This window comes from Grampus griseus (genome assembly GCF_964374135.1).
Source record: "Grampus griseus genome assembly, chromosome: 20".
NCBI classification, from domain to species: Eukaryota; Metazoa; Chordata; class Mammalia; order Artiodactyla; family Delphinidae; genus Grampus; species Grampus griseus.
This window is the reverse complement of record NC_139014.1, coordinates 15,635,352-15,657,575: the sequence shown is the minus strand read 5'-3', so window position 1 is coordinate 15,657,575 and position 22,224 is coordinate 15,635,352.

Below are 22,224 nucleotides of genomic sequence, written 5' to 3'. Positions count from 1 at the left end.
TCTAAATACCTCCTGATGTCTCTCTCCCCTAGAAGGCCCTCAGGCACCTCAAACTCTGTCTGTCCAAAGCAACTCATAAGAGCACAGACCAGGATGGAAATCCTGGAGTCACTAATTCATTTGTGCTCTGCATCATCTTGGCTCAGTGACCAGATTCCTCTCAGTTTCCTCAACTGTCAGTCAGGTATGAACAATAATAATCATCCAGCAGCCCAAGCGGCCCCCATAACTCCATCCTAACTCCTTGAGGGGACAGCATTGAGAGCCAGCCTCTGTGGGCTATTATGTATTTATAAGGCTAGTTTGCGCAAGGCACGCTTTATCGTATGTTGTGTATTTAGCAGTTATATAGATGGTATGTCCCTTGGCGACTTTTGCCTAGAGAGAATAACCATGTGTCCCTGAGTCTTGATAAGATTGTAGCAAGAAGCATTAATCTACATCTCTCAAGTCTCAAAGAACAGTTAAGAGGAGATAAAACCTTCGAGCTTTCAGTGAGTTTCAGGTTGTTGCCCTCAGCCAGAGTCAGCTTCTTCATGAGGCACAGGGCACAATCTCCTCTACAGTGCATTGACTTGGGCCCACAATACTTTCAGGGGCCCTTGAAAACGTTTTAATTTGTTTTATTTTAAAACCAGAAGAGGGGAATTCCCTGGTTTTCCAGTGGTTAGGACTTCGTGCTTTAACGGGAGGGCCCAGGTTCAATCCCTGCTCGGGGAACTAAGATCCCACAAGCCCGCAAGCCGCCTGGTGCAGCCAAAGATTAAAAAAAAAAAAATTTTAGTAAATTAAAAAAAAAAAACAGAAGGAAAAAATGAATAGTTGGAAATGAATATATGATAATGAAGGCAGCCTAGGTTATGTTTGTTTTTATACCAATACATTTATTAAAAAAAAAAAATTGGCGGCTTCCCTGGTGGTGCAGTGGTTGAGAGTCTGCCTGCTGATGCAGGGGACACGGGTTCATGCCCCGGTCCGGGAAGATCCCACATGCCGCGGAGCGGCTGGGCCCGTGAGCCATGGCCGCTGAGCCTGCGCATCCGGAGCCTGTGCTCTGCAACGGGAGAGGCCACAACAGTGAGAGGCCTGCGTACCGCAAAAAAAAAAAAAAATTTTAATGAATGGAGGAAAGGGCTCATGAAATCAAAAGTGCCCAGAGCCCATGAAAGTCACAGTGTGACTAGGCCCCTCAGGTGGCATCAGCCTCCCAGATGGAGGGGCAGAGTTGATGGAGGTAGATGTGAGTGAACCCCTCACTCTACCTTCCCCCTCTGCCCAGCCCACACTGTGTCTCAGGGAAACATCTGTGGAGAGAATTGTTGTGTAAAGTCTTTAGCATTTCTGTATGCATATAGGGCAGTCTAACTGTTTGAGCAAAGTCTCAGTGGGTCAGGAATTTGGGACGGTGGCATCCGTGGTATCGAGGAAAAAATCCAGGCTTTTTACATTTATTTGTACAGAAGTGACTTCCATAAATGGCATTTTCCTGGAGCACAGAAGAGCAGGACTTCTCGGGAGGATGTTACAGAGCAGGTAACCCTTGGGCAGGGTCTTGGAAGATGAGTTTACCAAGTGGATGGGGATGGGATGATGGTGTCCAGCCAAAGAAATGGAATTTCACAAAGACCCATTTATGGGGGAAGAGCAGCAAATGGACAGGATCGTGGCTGTTCTGGAAGGATGGTACATGGGACAGTTCTCTGAGAAAGAAATGGAAAATTTTATTGGAGCTAACCTGAGGATTATAACCCTGGAGACAGTCTTTCAGAAAACTCTGAGGACTGTTCCATCAGTTAGAGGTCAAAGCACAGTTATATAAGTTTTTGAGACAAAGGGTCCTACATCAAATGACGTAGTATTGACAGTTGACACAATCCAGACCTACACATGCACAGTGAGTAGTGGGTCGTGGGTCATTGTGGCCCCCTACAAGATTAAGAAGGAAGGTTATTGCTTAAGAAGGTCTGGTTGATGCAGATGCACACTACACACTAAAGGGGAGAGAGGAGGCCCAAACAGGCAAAGAAAAATTTTGTTTAAATTTTTCTCGTCTTGCCATAGAATATGAATTTTACTTCATCAATGCCATAAGTAGGGCTTCAATCCAGAGAAGAAGGAAGAGACTTCAGGGTATGGAAGGAGAGCCTCCCAGTTTGAGCCACCCACAGCCATCCTGTGGGGCCATCCTGTGGGGCCATCTAGCAGCCAGATACAAATCTGAAACCAAGAAATTGGTGGGAAAGGATTTCAGTTAGGGAATCACCCGCATAAACGTGGTGGTTGGTTGAAGCCATTGCAGTGGGTGATATCTCAGTGAGAGCCGAAAAAAAAAAAAAAATGGGAGAAAGAATCCAGATATACAATGAAAAAGCAGAAGCGGTGGAAGGTGAGGATCCGTTCAAGGTTCATGGCTGGAGATTGACCAGGGAGGCGACAACAGAGCCGATGGAGGCTAACAGTGGTTGTCCTCAGCTGGTGTAATCCTGTTTTTTTTCCCCCTTGTTATTTTCTGTATTTTTTAACTCTTTTATCAGTAAGTATATATTGCCCTTTTTGGCTAAAATAGACATTTTATTGGAAAAATAAAAGGGGTAGTTCCCAATAGGTTAAGCGCTGCTGAGAGGCCAAGCGCACTGAAGGCTGAGCAGACTTAGAGACATTGCCCACCTTCTTCCCCCAAAACCGCTCCCCTGCCCCAAACCTCCAACCCCCAGGGGAACCAGTGCAACTCCTGGCAGCCGTGTTTTCCTCCCAGTGACCTGTTCTTGGCCACAGATGATTGGACAAGGGTGTTCATGTGATACCAGCTAAGCCAATCAGAGCCCTCCCCAGGAGATTGCCTGGAGAGGGCGGCGTGAGCTTAGAGCCGGGGCGAACTCCAACAGGCAGGCCGACCTTGAGACCCAGGGTAAGGGCGTAGCAGCCAGAGGGGAGAGCCTGTAGAAACAAAAGGGCCGAGGGGGTAAAGCCTGGGTATTTAAGGAACTAAGTGGAGGCCAGGGTAGGGTCACCGGAAAGAATGGTGGAGTAGATTGGAGAAAGCCAGGACTAGACCACCAAGGGCCTCAGAAACCCCGCTGAGTTGGGGGTTTTCTCATTACAAGGAGAAGCTGTTGGAGGGTTTTAAAAAGAGGGAGTGGTCTGACCTGAATACCTGAATTACAATTTTAAAAGATTAGCAATGCTGGAAAATGTGCCGGTGGGGGGGGGGGGCAAGCGTAAGGAGCAGTTTGGAGGCTCCCGCGCTATGCAGACCCCTGAGGGTGGACCAGACGTCAGAGGCGGCGGGGAAGATGCAGGGAGCAGGGGTCCAGACAAGACCCAGTGGTTGGGGGGCTGGTGAGGGAAGGGTGGAATCGGGGCAGATGATAGGTGAGGGGGATGCTGTTATTGAGATGGGAAAGAAGGGAAGACGTTAAGACCTCAGTTTGGACATGTTAAGTTTGAGATGTTGATGGCCCGTCACAGGGGAGATGCTGAGAAGAAAGCAGTGGGGTACATCAGTCTGGAGTTGGGGGATGTCAGAGCTTGGATGCTGGAAATATGGGTGGCATCAGCATGCAGCTGGTGTTAAAGCCACCAGCCTAGATGAGACCACCTGGGAACTGGAGAGAAGGGGCCCAGCACAAAGGCCTGGGGTCCCCCAACATTCACAGGACTGGTAGAGGGGACGGAGCAAGGAAGGGAGGGGGGGAACCGAATGTGTTTTGACCCAGAAGCCCACATTGGAGACTGCCCTGGGTTACCCCCCTGCCAAGGCCAGAGAGGGCTTTTTAGATTTGGTAAAGAAGTCACCCGACTTTGAACACTCTGGGTGGAGTGGTGGATCTGAAAGTTAAATTGGGGTGGGCCTCTTCCCTGAATGAAAGCTGGATTAAAAAGTAGCTATCGGGGGCTTCCCTGGTGGCGCGGTGGTTGGGAGTCCGCCTGCCGATGCAGGGGACGTGGGTTCGTGCCCCGGTCCGGGAGGATGCCACATGCCGCGGCCATGGCCGCTGGTCCTGCGCGTCCGGAGCCTGTGTTCTGCGGCGGGAGAGGCCACAGAAGTGAGAGGCCCGCGTACCGCAAAAAAGAAGAAAGAAAAAAAAAAAAAAGGTAGCTATGGGGCTTCCCTGGTGGCGCGGTGGTTGGGAGTCCGCCTGCCGATGCAGGGGACGCGGGTTCGTGTCCCGGTCCGGGAAGATTCCACATGCCGCGGAGCGGAGGCCACAACAGTGAGAGGCCCGCGTACCGCAAAAAAAAAAAAAAAAAAAGTATCTATGGAGGACCTTTTGGGGGCAAATGAAGAAATATGAAAATGGACTTTATATTAGATTATTGTATCAGCATTTAATTTCTTGGGTGTGATAATGGTATGTGGTTATGAAACAGGGGGAAGGGGCTTCCCTGGCGATCCAGTGGTTAAGACTCCACACTTACACTGCAGGGGGCGGGGTTTCATTCCCTGGTGGGGGAACTAAGATTCCACATGTCACGTGGTGCAGCCAAAAAAAAGAAACAGGAGGGAAGAGGGCAGGGCACAACCTTTAAAAGAATGACATAGCTGTTGAAGATACCACAAAAACTGGTTAGAACTGATTAGGCCCAAGCTGGTGGAAGATTCCACTTCCAGTAGACCTTGAGTCTCATTATACGCTCATTGTAATACATTAGCATCTAAATGGCACACTCGCGGGCACCAGGATCGTTCTGAGGCTAACCATAAAGGGCTAAAAAGTGGGCAGTGGCCCAATTCTTGGAAACTCCTGCCCTCCCCCGCCAAATAGTTGGAATAATTCTCCCACTTTTATGGGCTGGGTAATTGCATAATTAGCCTATGTAATTATCCAGCCCATAAAACTAACCACCCCAGGGAATTCCCTGGCAGTCCAGTGGTTAGGACTCCACGCTTTCACTGCCTTGGCCTGGGTTCAATACCTGGTCGCGTAACTAAGATCCCGCAAGCCATGTGGCAAAAAAAAAACAACAGCCTAAACTAACCACCCCATATTTTGGGGTCGCTCTTGCCTTTTGAGGAAGACTGCATTCTGTCTATGGAATGTGTATCTCTCTAAATAAATCCACTTCTTACCTATCACTCTGCCTCTTGCTGAATTACTTCTGCACTGAGACATAAAGAATCTGAGCTTCATTAAGTCCTGAGACCTGGTGTGTGATCTCAATTAAAAGACAGTGGGTTCGAGTCCCAGCCCATGGGTTCGAGTCCCATCTGAGTTGTGCTGTTTCAGTTAACGTGAGAGAGGTCTGGTTCTTAGGAGACACATGTTGTAGTATTGTAGTATTTAGGGGTGAGGGAGCAAGATGCCTGAAAGTTTTCCAGTGGTTCAACAATAACAAACTATACATATATATCTGTATATGTTACATATAATATATGTAATATTTATATAAATTGTATTTATGTTATATATAGGTATATACATAGGTATATACATAGTTTATATATAGGTATTAGATTTATATATAGTTTATATATATCTATTAGAGAGAGAGAGACAGCATATGTGGCAAAATGCTAATTGGAAAATCTAGGTGGGGGGCTGTTTTAACACTTTTTCAACTTTCCTGTAGGCTTAAATTTTTCCTAGGGACTTCCCTGGCAGTCGGATGGTTAAGACTCCACACTTCCACTGCAGAAGCCCTGGTGGCGCAGTGGTTAAGAATCTGCCTGCCAGTGCGGGGGACACGGGTTCAAGCCCCGCTCCGGGAAGATCCAACATGCCGCGGAGCAACTAAGCCTGTGCACCACAACTACTGAGCCTGCGCTCTAGAGCCCACGAGTCGCAACTACTGAAGCCCGTGTGCCTAGAGCTCGTGCTCGGCAACAAGAGAAGACACCGCAATGAGAAAGCCAGTCACCGCAACGAAAATCGCCACAACTAGAGAAAGCCCGCACGCAGCAGCAAAGATCCAAGGCAGCCAAAAATAAAATAAATAAATAAATTTTAAAAAGAAAAAAAAAAGAAAAAAAAATAGAAAGAGTGAACTGGCAGGGCTGTGCTCCCACCCTGTTTGTCGTTTGGCTTGAGGCGTCCCAGCACCGGAGCCTGCAGGTTGTTGGGTGGTGCGGGGGTGGCGGCCTCCAAGAGAGCTCACGCAGATGACTGGTCCCCAGTGCCTCTGCCACCAGTGTCCTTGCCCCCACAGTGAACCACAGCTGCCCCCCACACCCCTTGCTTCCCCGGAGACCCTCCATGATCAGTTTTTGAAGAGCCGGAAGATCCAGGCAACAGGTCGTTATTCTCTGAAATTATCTCTCCGATTTCGGATGTGAAGTTCAGCCACAGTGGGAGGTATATCATCACCAGAGACTATCTGACCATCAAAGTTTGGGATCTCAACATGGAAAACCGCCCCACTGAGACTTACCTGGTTCACAGCTACCTCTGCAGCAGGCTGTGCTCCCTCTACAAAAATGACTGCATTTTTGATAACTTTGAGTGTGTGTGGAATGGGTCAGACAGTGTCATTATAACAGGCTCCTACAACAACTTCTTCAGGATGTTTGACCGAAACAGCAAGTGTGATGTTACTCGAGGCCTTGAGGGAAAACAGCAAACCCCAAGCTATCCTAAAACTGAGCAGTGTGCGTGAGGGGCAAGCAGAGAAAAGACGAGATCAGTGTCGACAGTCTGGACTTTAGCAAAAAGATCTTGCATACAGCTTGGCATTTTTCAGAAGATATTGTAGCAGTGATAGCTACAAATAACCTATATATATTCCAGGACAAAGTAACTAGGAGGACACGTTATTAATAATCTCACATACTGAGTTTTAGTCAAACACTTGTTAAAAATATTTTTATTTTATTTTTTTTGGCCGCACGGCATGTGGGATCTTAGTTCCCCGACCAGGGATCAAACCCACGTACGCTGCAGTGGAATCACGGAGTCTTAACCACTGAACTGCCAGGGAAGTCCCTCAAACACGTTTTTTAAATGTTTCTTTGGGTGTTCATTTGATGCATCGACCTTAATTTCCTTCTTTGTAATGGAATTCAGTTGGAGTCCAACTTTCCCAAATCCCAAGTTCTAAGAAACTTTTGTCAAACCCGATAGGTTCTGGGACACTTCTGTTTAGAATTGAGAGCTGCCAGCTAACAGTAGGTCTTCCATAGTTGATTTGAATTTCTGATGCTTTTATTGCCCTGTTTTCTCTGGTGGGTCCAGTGTTTTGTTTCTAGGTGTCTGCTGAGGTAAAATGAAATTGTAGTATTTAAAGAGAAAAGAGAGAAGTTTTTTTAAATTAAGCAATTTCATTTGATTGAAAAAATTCAACAAAAAATAAACACCGTTTACTCTAAAAAACAAACAAAAAAAGAAGTTAATGGCAGTTGTAGAGGAAGTGGAAACAGCCAAGTTTTCAAGGAGAGAAATGGTATAGTACCAGGAGGGGATCGTGAGGTCAAGGGAGGGTTTTGCACAAAAATGTTTAAAATGAGAGCAAGAGTGTATGTTGACAGGAATGTTCCCGTGGAAAGGGAGAAATTGATGTTGTAAGAAAGGGGTGAGAGGTGCCGGAAAAAGTCCTTGGGAAGGCTGGCCGACGGGTGGCCCCAAGCTTGGAGGGGACACCGCACTGAGGTGCTGCGCTGGGCCCTGGGATCGGTGCAGGGGGGGCAACCCCTCAGGAAGTAGGATCTGAGGCTCTCAGCTGACAAGAGTCAGGAGGGCAAGTGGTTGTTTCAAGCAGATTGAGGCGCAGAGCCAAAGAAAAAGTGGCAAATTTGTTTGGTGTTTAAGATCTGAATGGCGATTATTCATCAGCTTAGGGAAAGAGCCAACAGGGGAGAGATTTAAGTCCTTACCCCTCTGCTACTCAGTTTTTCCATCTGTAACATGAGGGGATTGAACTGGGGGCTCTCAAAGGACCCTGCAAACTCCTGTTCACTCAGGGTCCCTTACGATACCTGATGGAGAGCTTTTACTGAATAGCATGTGTTTGGGTTGTTAAAGGATTAAAGATGGCTAGTAAAAATTGGACACTTGCCTAAGAGGTTTCTAATTGAGGGTAAAAACCAAGAGATACAGAGAGACACTTGAAAGGAAGACTGCTTAAGGCTTGAGGGCACCCCTGGGGGAGCAGGGGGGTGGCCCGGAGGTTGCTGGGGCGCTGAGATGCCTTGACGACGCTTGGATAAACGCAGTACGAGGTCCCTTTGAGCGTAAATTCTGCTGTCTCTGGGCTCTCGCTGAAGCTGGCATTGCACAGCGTGAAATGAAACAGCACATTAATGTGATTAACACTGAATAAACCTCCGTGTGTGAGCAAATATAGCTTGAAGCGGGTTCAGGAATTTGAAAGTATCTATTATTAAAGACAGCCTGCAGGGGCCGTGGCATCCAATGACAAGCCAGAGGCTGCTACCGGCATCTAATATTCCCAGAGTCGTTTCCTTCGGCAAAGTGCATTTGCAGGCTTCTGTGCTAGGCTCTTCCCTGATCCTCCAAGGAGGATTAGCACCACTACCCCCATTTTATAGATGAAGAAACTAAAAGCATTGTCAACAGTAGGCCTCTCAGGCCGCTGAAGGCAGAGACCTTGCCTATCATCACTGGCTCCCCAGTGGCAGGCAGAAGGCCAGGGCAAGGGGAGGAGCCTCTCAGCCCCTGAGAGCCGGCCCAGCGAGCCACGAGCGCTGTGCTGGGACTTCCACGTCTGGCGTCACTGCTAAGCACCAGGCTGTGTGCTGCAAGCCTCACACAGATGGTCTCACTTAGTCCTGATGACAACCCTTGGCAGTTGGTATTATTAACCCCAAGAGGAAACTGAGGGCAGACAGGTTAAATAACTTGCCAGAGGTCACCCGGCAGAATCAGGATTCAGGCTTGGATTTGTCTGAAGCGAAGCATGTGCTTGACTGCCGAGCTGGACGCTGTCTTCCAGGAGAGTATGGTGCGGATGTCTGGAATTCTTACAGCCCCTGTGCTCGACAGCCGTTAGCACAGCGCTGAGCACAGGTAGTAGGGTGGCACCAGGGTCAGTGAGTAGAGACTGAGGGGCAGACAATCTGAACGGATGAACGGGTAGAGATGTGAATTCCTGTCTTGTGGGGTCTTCCTCTTCAAATTGAAGATTTCCCCAAAGCTTATGAATGCTCGATCTAATTAAGGCGAAAAGGCATCTGAGAATTGCTAGGCCTTTCCTTTATTAACTGTCAAGTCCAATCTGTAGGCTGTTTACGTACCGAGGTCAGAGATCAGTCTTTAGCTGCTCGCCTTTCATTCATCTGGCAAAGCCCGGAACATAAAGTTTATTGATGCAAAACTGATTGGCAGGCAGGGGTAACGAGGTGGCAGGGACAGGGAATATCAGAAGGAGTTCTAAGCCGGTCGGGTCACTCCTGCTCCCTTGCCGTGCTAACTTCACGTGCTCCAGGTTACTGGGTCATAGCTCATAGCTTTCTGCACCACAGTCTAGATGAGCAGCAAATGTCTGGACCTTGGGCAGTGTTCACAGAGCGCGTCAAGATGGGGAGGGGAAGGACTCCTTTCTCCCTGTTTGTCTGTTAGTTTGGAAAGGAGAGAGTGAGGCACGGAAGGTTAGATATGGATGGCCTTGAAACTTCACAGATCAAAAGGAATTCCCATGTAAGCTTGCATCAGAGAGGCCTGGGAATTGGGAAGAGGAAGGTCATTGTTACACCAGCCCAGGACTAAGTTGCTCCCTGTCTCTGGTGAGCTCCTGTGGGGCCTCCTCCATGCCCACCAGCAAGAAGAGGTGGGAAAGCACGTGTGGGTCCACACCTGGCTCTATCTACTCGCAGCGTCCTCAGGATAAAAACCAGGAGTAAGGGGCTTCCCTGGTGGTGCAGTGGTTGGGAGTCTGCCTGCCGATGCAGGGGACGTAGGTTCGTGCTCTGGTCCGGGAAGATCCCACATGCCGCGGAGTGGCTGGGCCTGTGAGCCATGGCCGCTGAGCCTGTGCGTCCGGAGCCTGTGCTCCGCAACAGGACAGGCCGCAGCGGTGAGAGGCCCGCGTACCGAAAAAAAAAAAAAACACAAAAAAAACCAGGAGTAAGGCACTAAGTTCCAAAAGAGGGAGTTGGACCCAGGAGTTGTTGTACTCATGCCACTTAGGATAGGGAAGGTCTCAAATATTATTTATTTATTTTTATTTTTAAAAATAAATTGATTTATTAATTTTATTTATTTTTGGCTGCGTTGGGTCTTTGTTGCTGCGCGCAGGCTTTCTTTAGTTGCGGCTAGCGGGGGCTACTCTTCATTGTGGTGCGCGGGCTTCTCATTGCGGTGGCTTCTCTTGTTGCAGAGCACAGGCTCTAGGCGTGCGAGCTTCAGTAGTTGTGGCACGCGGGCTCAGCAGTTGTGGCTTGCAGGCTCTAGAGCACAGGCTCAGCATTTGTGGCACAGGGGCTCAGTGGCTCCACGGCATGTGGGATCTTCCCGGACCAGGGCTCGAACCCGTGTCTCCTGCATTGGCAGGCGGATTCTCAACCACTGCGCCACCAGGGAAGCCCATCAAATATTATTTATTTTTATCAGGACCAAACTGGATTCTGCCTGATCTGAGGAAAGAACCCTGACTGCAGCTCATTGTAAATGCCTTCTTAGTCTCTGCAACTCAGAAATAGTGGTTTTCCACATCAGTCAGCTGTCTGGATTCAACCCCCCACACTCATACATCACAAAGCAAAAAAATAACAAAATTAAAACAAACCAAACCCCCAACCCTCGTTTCATTTCCTTAGAAAACAGTCCAGGTTCAAGGTCTAGTCTGAGCAGGGAATGTCTCCTCTCCTGATCTGTTTCTGGATAGGCAGGGGGGCAAAGTCCCTTTTCCTCTTCTCCGTGACAGGGTGTCGCACAGAGCTCCAGAGAGAAATGTCCACCAAGGAGCAGAGCTGGACCCAGGGCTCCTGAGCCTGTGACCTCCCTAGAGTTCAGTGCTCATGATGGGCAGTGGCTACTGTCGGGCACTGGGGTAGGAAGATGATTAGGAACGGATCCCAGAGACCCACACACAAACCACTAACCATAGTAAAGCACAATAAATGCTCTTTTGCAGTAGGAAAAAAGTGTTTCAGCTGCACAGGGAAAGAAGGGAGAGGGAAAAGCTTTGGTGGTTCTCAAAATGGTTCCCAGGCCCGCAGCAGGAGTGTCACCCAGAAGTTTTTAGAAACACAAATGCAGGCCCAGCCCAGACCCACAGAGTCAGAAGCCCTGGGGGTGAGGCCCAGCAAGGTGTGTTGGAAGACACCCCCCAGGCGATTCTGGTGTGAGCCAAAATTTGAGAGTTATGAGGGGGCTGGCAAACTGCCTGTTTTTGCAAATAAACTTTTAACTGGAACACGGCCACAGTCATTCAATTACGTATCATCTGTGGCTATCTTCCTGCCGTGCTGGCAGGGTGAGACTTGTAACAGAGACAACATGGCCTGCAAAACCTAAAATATTTACTGTCTGGGCTTTATGGGGGGTGGGGGACGGGGGAATTGCTGCCCCCAAGGAGGGGGGTGGAGACACCTGAATCCCCCTTCTGTGGCCGGTGCTGCTAGGGCCTCTGCAGTCATGCTTCAGTCAGCTCAGTGCTGGGACCCAACTCTAGTCTGGGGACTTACTGAAAAGACTAAACAGTCCATTTGAAGTGTGAACAATATAAAGAAGCCCCCGGTTACTGAGTCCCTGTTGTGCTCAGTGCTGTGCTTGATGCTTTAAGGGCCTAACTCCACCCTCTAAGATGGGCATTGTATCCCCCTTTTACAGATGTGGAAGGTGAGGCTGGGAAGATGAAGTAACCAGCTCAAGTTCACGGAGCCCAGGACAGGAGAGCTTGGACTGGACCCTGGGTCAGCTTTGCTCCCAGCTCAGGCTCTCTGCCTCACACCTACCACCTCTGTTTTCCCAATTATAAGATGGAAACTCCCTCAATGGACAACGGGGGCAGCTCTCAGGAATCTGTTAACGTAACAAGCACAATTTTCATACTTTTTCCACTGGGGAGATGAGTCACCAGGGGCTGGAGAACCCAACCCAGGCCTACATCCTGGAGGTGTCCAATCCTATGGGGAGCACGGCAAGGGGAGGGCAGGAGATGTAGGACCCACAAGGACACAGGACCAGCTCTCACCTGTTCTAGCCAAATGGGGCAGGTGGGAGCATGCAAATGCTGAATCAGTGCCAGGTGGGATGCAGCCTCTGGGCACTGTGACCACCAAAAGCCTCCCAGTGCAGCCCCTTCCCCACATTCCAATCCCACAGGTCCTTCTGTCCAGCTCCTGTGGAGATATGTATAAGGGGCGCCCCAGGGAAAAAGGACTTCGTAATTTAGGTGAGTCTTATATCTGTGGTAGAAGAAAAGAACCTATCAGGGTATTTCCTGCTCTGATACAGGAGTGGAACGGATCAGCTGATCAATAAGATACTAAGCCAGTAATCAGATTGGGGAACCTGTTACTATGTGATATTGCAACATCGATGCCAGTGATTGAAACAGCAAAAGTAAAATCTTGCCCTGCTACCATTTAAGAAACGTGGGAGCTAAAACACCACTGTCTGGGTGGCTAAAACAGTGACCAAGAAAGTCTGTCCCCCACGCACACACGCAGCATCTATTTTGGCTTCCAAATATTTTGTTAGAATAGGAAGATAAAAAACATTCTTAACAGACAGAAGAGCTTGGTTTGTCAGGCAAAAGTTAAAACCTCTGAAGAAAGAAAGCATTTTGAGGAGAAGACTAGTGATAAACTGCTTTCTCTCGTCAAACAAATCAATGACATTTAATTATTTTCAACAAGCATCATTGGAGTGTCTTCTGCACGCCAGACACCACACTAATCTTACCGAACCTCGGTTACCTCATCCCGTCCTCACATCAGCTCTAAAGGACAGGTCATGTGAGCAGCCCCATTTTACGGGGGGGCGGGAGGTTCAGGCGGAGGGGAGGACACGTGGCTGAGCGTCACCCAGCGTGCACGGCAGAGCTGAGTTTTGAACCCAGGGCTTGTGACTCTGCGTCTTATATTCCTTTCAGAGCACCGCATTTACTCTGCAACTAAAAACTAAATCTGGACAAAGCACAGGGAGACCGGGGAAACACAATAGCCAGAGTCTGTGGATGGCTTCACACTGAGGTAGTATTTATTAGGGCAGTGGTTCTTGGACCTGGTGGAACCACACTCCCATTGACAAGGGCTGCTGGGCTGCTGCGTGAATGGGCAGTGTAGGCTGCAGATCGTGTGCAGGGCCAGCTGTACTGTCACCGTCTTTCCCTGTTGCTTAAACTGTTGTTTTAGGGGAAACTTGCCTTGAAAGAATAATTCTGTTTTGCATTTACATGACACTTTTTTCCCCCTAAATTTCAGAAGACTTTTTTTTTGTTGCTGTTGTTGTTGTTGTTTTTGTTTTTGCAGTATGTGGGCCTCTCACTGTTGTGGCCTCTCCTGTTGCTGAGCACAGGCTCCGGACACACAGGCTCAGTGGCCATGGCTCACGGGCCCAGCCGCTCCGCGGCATGTGGGATCTTCCCGGACCGGGGCACGAACCCGCGTCCCCTGCATCGGCAGGCAGACTCTCAACCACTGCGCCACCAGGGAAGCCCCAGAAGACTTTATTGTGTTAACTGACTTAATCCTTAGAGCAACGCTGAGAGGAGAATAGGTGTTAGTTCCCGGTTTGATAGAGGAGGAAGTTGAAGTAACTTTCTGAAAGTCTTATGCTAATGAATATTAAAGCAGAGTCTCAAACATGAGGCCTCACCAAGATACCTGCAAAACCAGAGAACAAAACTTGGAAGACTCCACGGTGATGGAGGAGATCAGCTACCTACAAAGCAGCAACTTTGGCTAAAAATGGGTTATCCAAATTTCCAAGAAAATGTAAGCCTATATATATATATATATATATATATACACATTGTGGTTTCAGAAGAGGAGAGTCCAAGAGAGGGGAGTCTAAAAAGCAGGGCTCTGGTGTAATTTCATGAGAGGGACAGACCCAGCGTCCTGTCCCTTTACAAGACAGGGCACTATTTCGAGGAATTGGGAACGGCAGCTGAACACAACTGTGCGCGGTGGAGCCATTAAGGCCATGCCCTTTCCCTTGCTCCTTGCTCGGAGGAGCCTTCCGAGCAGCTATCCTGGGATCAGCGTCTGTGGGTCAAATGTTGCCACTTGGCAGTCACATTCCCCTTTTGAAATGAACGAGTTGGCATCCAGGGCTGTGAACGAGTTGGCACACAGGGTTATGTACCATTCTCAGCATTTTGATGAGGTTCTTCCCAAATTGGATTAACTCTGGGACCAGGGGGACCCGAAGACCTGAGAACCAGATCCTGTGCAACGGTGAGTTTGGTAAGAGTCTTACCTAAGTGACTAACCAGCTGCCCACATCCACACCTTCAGAGGAGGTGGAAACTAATGGCCAGGGAGGAAAGCTGTGAAACACAATAAATATGGGGTAATGAAGCCAGAAGCCAGAAGCAGGTGACAGAAAGTTAGTGTTAACTGAAGCAAACTAAAGGAGCAGGTGGAACCTGGAGTCAGCCAGGAGGGGCAGGATTGAGCACTGCGCGCCCTGGCCCACGCTAACCCTGCCTGGTGGGGCAGAGGGCACCGGTCCTGGAGCCAGACCGCCTTTCAGAGAACTCCCTCACCTCCTCTCCACTGTCTCCTCCTCCTCTGTATGGTGGGCCTCCCTCAAGGTTGAAAGGATTAAAGGTAATAATGAACATGCTCTCATTCCAGTGCCTTCCCCATAAATGCTCAATAAATGCTTTTTGTTATAATCCCTGCCCTTTGGGATCAGGCATTAAACGCAGGCTCAAGACACTGAATCTCACTGCAGCATAAAGCACCTTATTATGTCGAAACCTTGGTGAAATTGTGGCCTACACCCATGCCCGGCTCAGCAGCAGGCATCTTCTCACCCTGTCGTGCAAGGCCCAGAAGGCCCAGAGAGACGCTGCAGTTTTGCCTGACAAGTCATCCTGCTGCAAACACGCTGGTCCTGGCCCCAGGCCATTTTCACTCACTGTTCTCTCTGCCTGGAAGGCTCTTCCCCCAGACGGTGACAAGGTTTGCACCTTTGTTTCAGACGTCACATCACGTTACGTTATCAAAGGACAGCTGTCCCTGACCTACCTCCCTATATAAAGAAGCATCCCTGCCACCACTGGGGTCTAGCACTCTATCCTCGTACCCTGCTTTCTATTTCTCCATGACACTCAGCACCTCTGACATATAGTTTTGTGTTTTTTGTCTGTTTCTCTCACTGTCATGCACCTGAGAGCAAGGATTTGGTTTTGCTCTTTTTATTTTGTTTTTATCTTCCAGTTTTATTGAGATATAACTGACCTACAGCACTGTATACGTTTAAGGTGTACAGCATAATGACTTACATACATCATGAAATGATTGTCACAATAAGTTTAGTGAACAGCCACCATCGCATATAGATACAAAATTAAAGAAGTAGAAGAAAATTGTTTTTCTTTTATAAAAATTTATTTATGGTATTTATTTTTGGCTGCGTTGGGTCTTCGTTGCTGCGCGTGGGCTTTCTCTAATTGCGGCGAGTTGGGGGCTACTCTTCGTTGCGGTGTGCGGGCTTCTCACTGCGGTGGCTTCTCTTGTTGCGGAGCACGGGCTCTAGGCGCACGGGCTCAGTAGTTGTGGCATGTGGGCTCAGTAGTTGTGGCTCATGGGCTCTAGAGCACAGGCTCAGTAGTTGTGGCACACGGGCTTAGTTGCTCCACGGCATGTGGGATCTTCCCGGACCAGGGCTCGAACCCGTGTCCCCTGCGTTGGCAGGCAGATTCTTAACCACTGCACCACCAAGGAAGCCCCCAAAATTGTTTTTCTTGTGATGAAATGGTCTTTCTTTTCAAACTGCCCTCCTCACTTATTTCTACTCAAAAGCCTAGCATGGTTGTCTCTTGAAACGGCCTGGAGGTTCTTCTCACTCTATCATGGAAAGGCAGCCACTTGCCAGCTCCGTATCATTATCACACATACGCAGAAGATAGGATACATTCCGTGCAATGCAGTAACATGTGGCCACACCTGCTAAGTGTCTGGTGAAAGTGTTCCAGGTAGAGGGATAGTAAGTGCAAAGGCCCTGAGGTGTGGGAGGAGGCCAGTGAGGCTGGAGTGGAGGTGCTGGGGATAAGGGTGTAAGAGAGGATGATTCCAGGGTTTTTGATATAAATAATGAAAGAATGGAAATGACATTTTCTAACATGAGTTAGGTAGGGGGAGGAGCAGGGTTTGGATGTAAGTTTTATGATGCTTTCAGGTTGGAAGCACCTGGCAGGAATCCGGCAGTAAGCCAGGTGCTTTACATACATTATCTCCATTGCACGGATAAGGAAATCGAGGCTCCAGAAGTCACGTGTCCTTGGGTCTCAGAACATGTATGTAGAAGGGCTGGGATTTGAATCCAAGCTATTTCTGCAGGAGTTTGTCACCCTGAGAAGCACTGCTCACTGAAGAAAGAGCTGGGAGAGGACTGCTTGCCTGCAGTTGGAAGAGTCGAGTATTTTGCATAAGGTGAACTCAGATCTCCTTTCCAAATTCTGCAATACCAGGACACAGAAGGCCCTTCTGTAGTTGGACTGGTACGTTCAGGGCCAATAAGAGGAAGCACCACATCACAAGAGGGCTGGGGCTGCCATCCCTTTGGCCTCAGCAAGGTGGCTGGCAAATCCATTTCCACGGCTATTCAGGCTGTCACATGATGCCAAAACAGTGGAGTGAAATGTGGAAGATTCGACTGAGGTTATTATCATGGGTTACACTCCAATTTTTCATACTTTTAAAGATTTGCTCACTGTACTTAACAAAGCATTCACATAAAGCATTCACTAATGTAACAGACAAGCCTTCAGAGCATTGAAATCCAGTGTGGGCTGCAGACCCGCAGCAACAGCATCACCTGGGGCTGTCAGAAATGCAGACTCTCAGGCCCTATCCCAGATGCATTTTGGCAAGATGCCCAAGGGATACGTATGCTTGGTCCAATTTGCGAAGGCCTGGCCTAGAGCAAGGGTTGACTAACTGTTTCTGTAAAGGACCAGATACTAAACATTTTAGGCGTTGCCTGCCTGTCACAACTACTCAATTCTGCCATTTGTAGTGCAAAATCAGCCACAGACTGTATGTAAAGGAATTAGTGTGGCTGTGTTCTAATGAAACTTTACTAATGGACACCAAAATTAGTTAATGTAATTTTCACGTCACGAAATACTATTCTTCTTTTGATTTTCTTTCAGCCATTAAAAATAAAACTCGTTCTTAACTCAGAGGCTATACAATATCCATCTTCTGACTTGCCTTTCTGGGCTGACCATGCCCAAGGTCACTAGCCGAATGATCCCCTTCTGTCTTCTCTGTGGGCTTGGGCCCCCTTTCCCTCATGACCTGTGCCACTGTGTCTGAAGGTCGATTACTTAAGCCTAATGTGAAAGGTCAATGGAAGAACTAAGATTTATAAAATACACTTTTGCCAGCTTCCACAAATGCAGTGTGTTTGCTGTTGTTCCCTATCTTGATGTTTTCTGAGAAAGACCAAAATGGAGGATTCAATAGCTCAGGGGAGGGGGCTTGTTACTTTTCAGGGGCATTTATTCTCTTTGCTCCTCTACTTGTTTCTTTTACATTTCAGCTGCTGGGAAGAAGGAACACACAATTCAGGGAAGACAAGTATTAAAAAGTAACGTTTGGGGAGGGAGTTGAAAGAGGAAATTAAAGAAGGGAGGTACTCTCCAGGAGAATAAGAATATTGTTCCAGCATCACTGGGCTGCGGGGAAGAACGCATGATGATAAAGAAAAGTAAAGTGTGTCAAGGAGACTTGCTCAGGAAAGCTTTCTGAAGCAAGCTGGGCAGAAGAAGGGTATGAAAAACATAGAGATAGGCAGAGAATCTTACGGAGGCTGAGATCTGAATTTATTTCGTCTATAGTGCACTTTCATGGCAACCAGATGCTTTTCCACTTTGTTAGAAATGGGGAGAAGGGAGGAAATAACACTGACCAAATGCCTACTGTATGTCAGGCACAGTTACAAGGCATTGCCTATCACTATTTCAACTTTAATTAAAGCCACTCATGGGATTAGGTGTGCTGGCCAGTTTTCAGATGAGGAAACTGACAGGTGAAGAGACGGGGTTAGGACCTAGTTCATTCCAACCACCAGTGCCCTGACGTTCTACACTGCCCTGCCTACCAGAATTTATAGTGGAAATATTGCCTTCACAAAATTTGTTATTTCTTCTCACCATTAGAAACCCTCAATTCTCCAGGATGGGGGAAGAACATAAACAGACCAGATGACTTTTACATTTTTCTCTACTTACCCGCGCCCCCCCAAAATAAAATGTAATTTTTTTTTGTAATGCATTCTTTAAAGGGACATCAAGTCCTTTTTCTGTTATGAAGAAAATAGACCCACAAACAACTCAGTACATTGGCAGCCTGGTTTCCGAAGTTAAACTGTGTGCTGCTAACCAATCTAATGACAAACGTCTACATCCTTGGTAGAAATGTGGTTTGGGGACCATTTATTTAGGGATTACTCTGTCAGGCACACACCATTATCTCATTTCATCTTGCAACAGTCCTGTGAGGTTTTTAACACCATTTGATGGATAAAGAAACTGAGGCTTAGAGAAGTTAAATATCTTGCCTAAGGCCACACAGCTGGTAAGAGGCAGGGCCAAGATGAAAACCAAGGGGCTTGACTAGGAAGTTTGTCCTCTTAGCCACCACACTGCAGGCCCCTTCTGGAAAAGGTGCACGTAAGGCCCCCTGCTCAGTAATATATGCCAGATGGTGGACATTAAGAAACATTGAAGAAGATGCTGGACATTCTTTAGTGTGGTACAGGTGAAAGGGCAAAAGAGTGCTAGAACTACTTTAGTTTTTCCCAGTGTCTTTCTCAAAACACCTCTCCCATGAGTACCTGAAACCACAAACCAGCCAACAAAAAACCAGGGTGGCGGTTCCGAACATCAAATAGGAAACCACTGAATACCCTGATCCCCCACCTGGAGATTGTCGTATGCCTATTGTACATTTTAGGCTCTAAGTAGTACTGAAATAAAGGATTCCACTTTAACCTAGTTTCCTGAGGTCCAATGTACATCTACTCCCTTTAAAGCATTTAACCTATCAAGATGTGCAGAGCACAGCTTGGGGAACACCAGTGCCCTGGTCCTCTCTGTGACTATGAACATGAACCTGGAGGACTTGTCATACACTGAAGGCAGGAAGGACCAGATGATCAACGTGCACATCTAAATGAATCCATGTTTGAGCCTTCTGAAGCTGATGGGAATTGGGCCTTTGCATGGGGAGTGTCACCATTTGCCAGTCTATGACAAGTTGAGTCCCACAAAGTTGCCCTGTGAGCAAACACACTTTAATTAATTAATTAATTTATTTCTGGCCACATGGCATGTGGAATCTTAGTTCCCCGACCAGGGATCGAACCCAAGCCCCCTGCATTGGAAGCACAGTCTTAACCACTGAACTGCCAGGGAAGTCCCAGTAAACACACTTTAAACTGGTTGGTTCATGAACCCAAGGTTAAATTACATTGTGAGAACCATCTGACAACAACAGAGCTTATTTTGAAATTATCCATCTATTGTTCTTTTTTTTTTTTTTCTTTTTTTTGCGGTATGCGGGCCTCTCACTGTTGTGGCCTCTCCCGTTGCGGAGCACAGGCTCCGGACGCGCAGGCTCAGTGGCCATGGCTCACGGGCCCAGCCGCTCCGCGGCACGTGGGATCCTCCCAGACCGGGGCACGAACCTGTGTCCCCTGCATCGGCAGGCGGACTCTCAACCACTGCGCCAGCAGGGAAGCCCCATCTATTGTTCTTTTTCCTTACTGTTGATATTTTCATTTATATGATGCTTATAAACAGAAGCACCTCATTTTTGTGATAAGCAAATTCATTAAATTCCTTTGAGCAATTCCTGCTGGGATTAGTGTTAAACGTGGAGTGGGGCTGTGAACAGACCTATGGCAGTGTAAGTTCTTTGACATGCAGAGGAAAATGCACTAGGCAAAGTGAAACTAAAAATCTCATCTTTTCCTGTATTTCAGTAACTACTTCTATTTTTTAAAAAATAATTACCTCAGGGACTTCCCCAGTGGTCCAGTGGTTAACACTCCGTGCTCCCAATGCAGGGGGCACGAGTTTGATCCCTGGTCGGGGGAACTAAGATCTCCCATGTTGCATGGTGCGGCCAAAGAAAAAATTAAAAATTAGCTCAAAAAATAGAATCATAGCCTTATTATTATCTTATTATCCTCTAGTCCAAACTCCTTCACAGATGAGGTTGGCGAAACTTGAAAGGTTAGGTAACTGGTCCATGCAGCTTGTCTGTGAAAGAGCTGGCTGGAACTCAGCTCCAACTCTGTCTGGTGCTCTTCCTTTTAAACTCTTCTCATTTGAGACATTCCAGTGTCATTTTAAGGAGTTACTTTTTTGATCATTCGCTATAATGACAGAGCTTGCCTCACTTGCTTTTCGAGTTGTAGGGGAAGGTACTCTTGGTTCTCCTGCTCTCTTGATAGTCCTTCACTTTGCCCTTTTTCACCCTCCTCTGCCTGGAACTTGCTCTCCCCCTCCCCTTCAAACATTGTTATCTTTGGAAATATGTGCGTGCACAGGGCCCAACCTGGCTGGGTTCGAAGCAAGGTGACTCTTGGTTGAATGGAGTTTTTCCACAGTGCTTGAATTTGTCCAAGGCTTTGGAAGGCTGGGCAACTAACAAAAAGTAAACCTGCCCTTCCAGCAGGTCTGTGTTCCATTAATACAGGATGAATTAAGAATAAGGAAGAAAGAAAGGCAGAAACTCCCCTTGAAGTACTTGCCTACCCCCTGGAAAAGTTCAAGGCTCTTGTTCATTATCTGAATTTTTCCCAAGTGATTTGCCTGTAGTCCTTAAGTCATCTTCAGACATCTGATCAAGGCAGCATCAAAGGAAAATAAAAAGTTGGGTATTTGCGTTTAAGTCAGTGTCCTGGCTCATAGAAGTCGGTGGAGAATGTGATTTTTTCTCTGGTGCTGGGTGATCAAAATGGGAGGCTTTTTCTGTGCAGGAAGCCCTCCTAGCTGCGGGAGCTACTGCACCCTTTCACATTTCCCATTCCTCAGCAGACACTGAGGGGCAGGCCTGTTTTCTCCATTCTAGCCCTTACCCTCCGAGCCCCCTAAGTACCCAGGATGGCCTTGTTGTTAATCAAAGGTTGAAATGGAACCTCCCCCCGGGGGCACCGAGAGAGTCCCTTTGGGGCAGCATCCTGGTGGGGGTGGGGAGTCAGCCTTGATCCCAGAGGACCTCTTGTCCCTGGAGACGTCCTGCCAACCAGGTACGTGGAGGTGAAGCGCTGTCCGCTTTCCAAGGCGGCTTGGATTTGGGGAGTGGGAGGGTGAGTTTGGAGAGTGGCGGGGCGTGGGAGCCGGCCAACACGGGTGGGCACAGCCAACTCACTAACTGGGCGTCTCCGGGGAAGTTCGGGCGGGGTTCGCCGGCACACGGGCTTTCTTGCTCTAAAATCCATCCTGGGCAGAGCAACCCCACTTCTCACCCAAACTCGTGGAGACCAGGGATTAGGCTGGCGCAGGGTTCGACGAGGCGTATCGGGGAAGCGCCCGGCCCCGGCGGCGAGGCCCCTCTAGCTCCGGTCCGCGACCCAGGGCGCCGGCCCAACCTCCTCGGCTGGGGCCGGTCCCGCGGGGCGAGGGCCGATTTTACGTAGACGGCAGTGGGGTCTCCGGAGCTCCGAACGGGTCCGACCTCTCCTAGCGTCGCTGCGGGTCCGCCGGCGCCGCCCGTTCGCCCGCCCTCCTTCAGCCGCCCGGGAAGGCGGCGGCCTCCTCAGCCGGCGCGGGGTCCCCTGGTTAACCCCTGCCCGCCAGCCCGGCCGCTGATTGGAGGAGGCGGGGCGCCGGGGCAGCGGGGACCCCCCCACCTTCCTCGTCCCCTCCCCCTCCTCCCCCACTGTCGGCTCTTCCCCCACCCCCACTGGACCCCCCCCTGCCTCCCAGCCGTGCAAATCTCGCGAGGAAACACGCGGTTTCACTAGTGTGTTTACACCGATCACTACTAATCCGGACCGAACCGATCCGGATTAAGGGGCCGGAGGCGGGTCGTGGGCACCAGCGGTTCCGATCCCCCCCCCCGCCCTCCACGCCGCACCCGAGTGGCCCCTAGCCGAGTGGGCCCCCACCTCCCGGCCGGGCCTGGGCCCTTCTGTG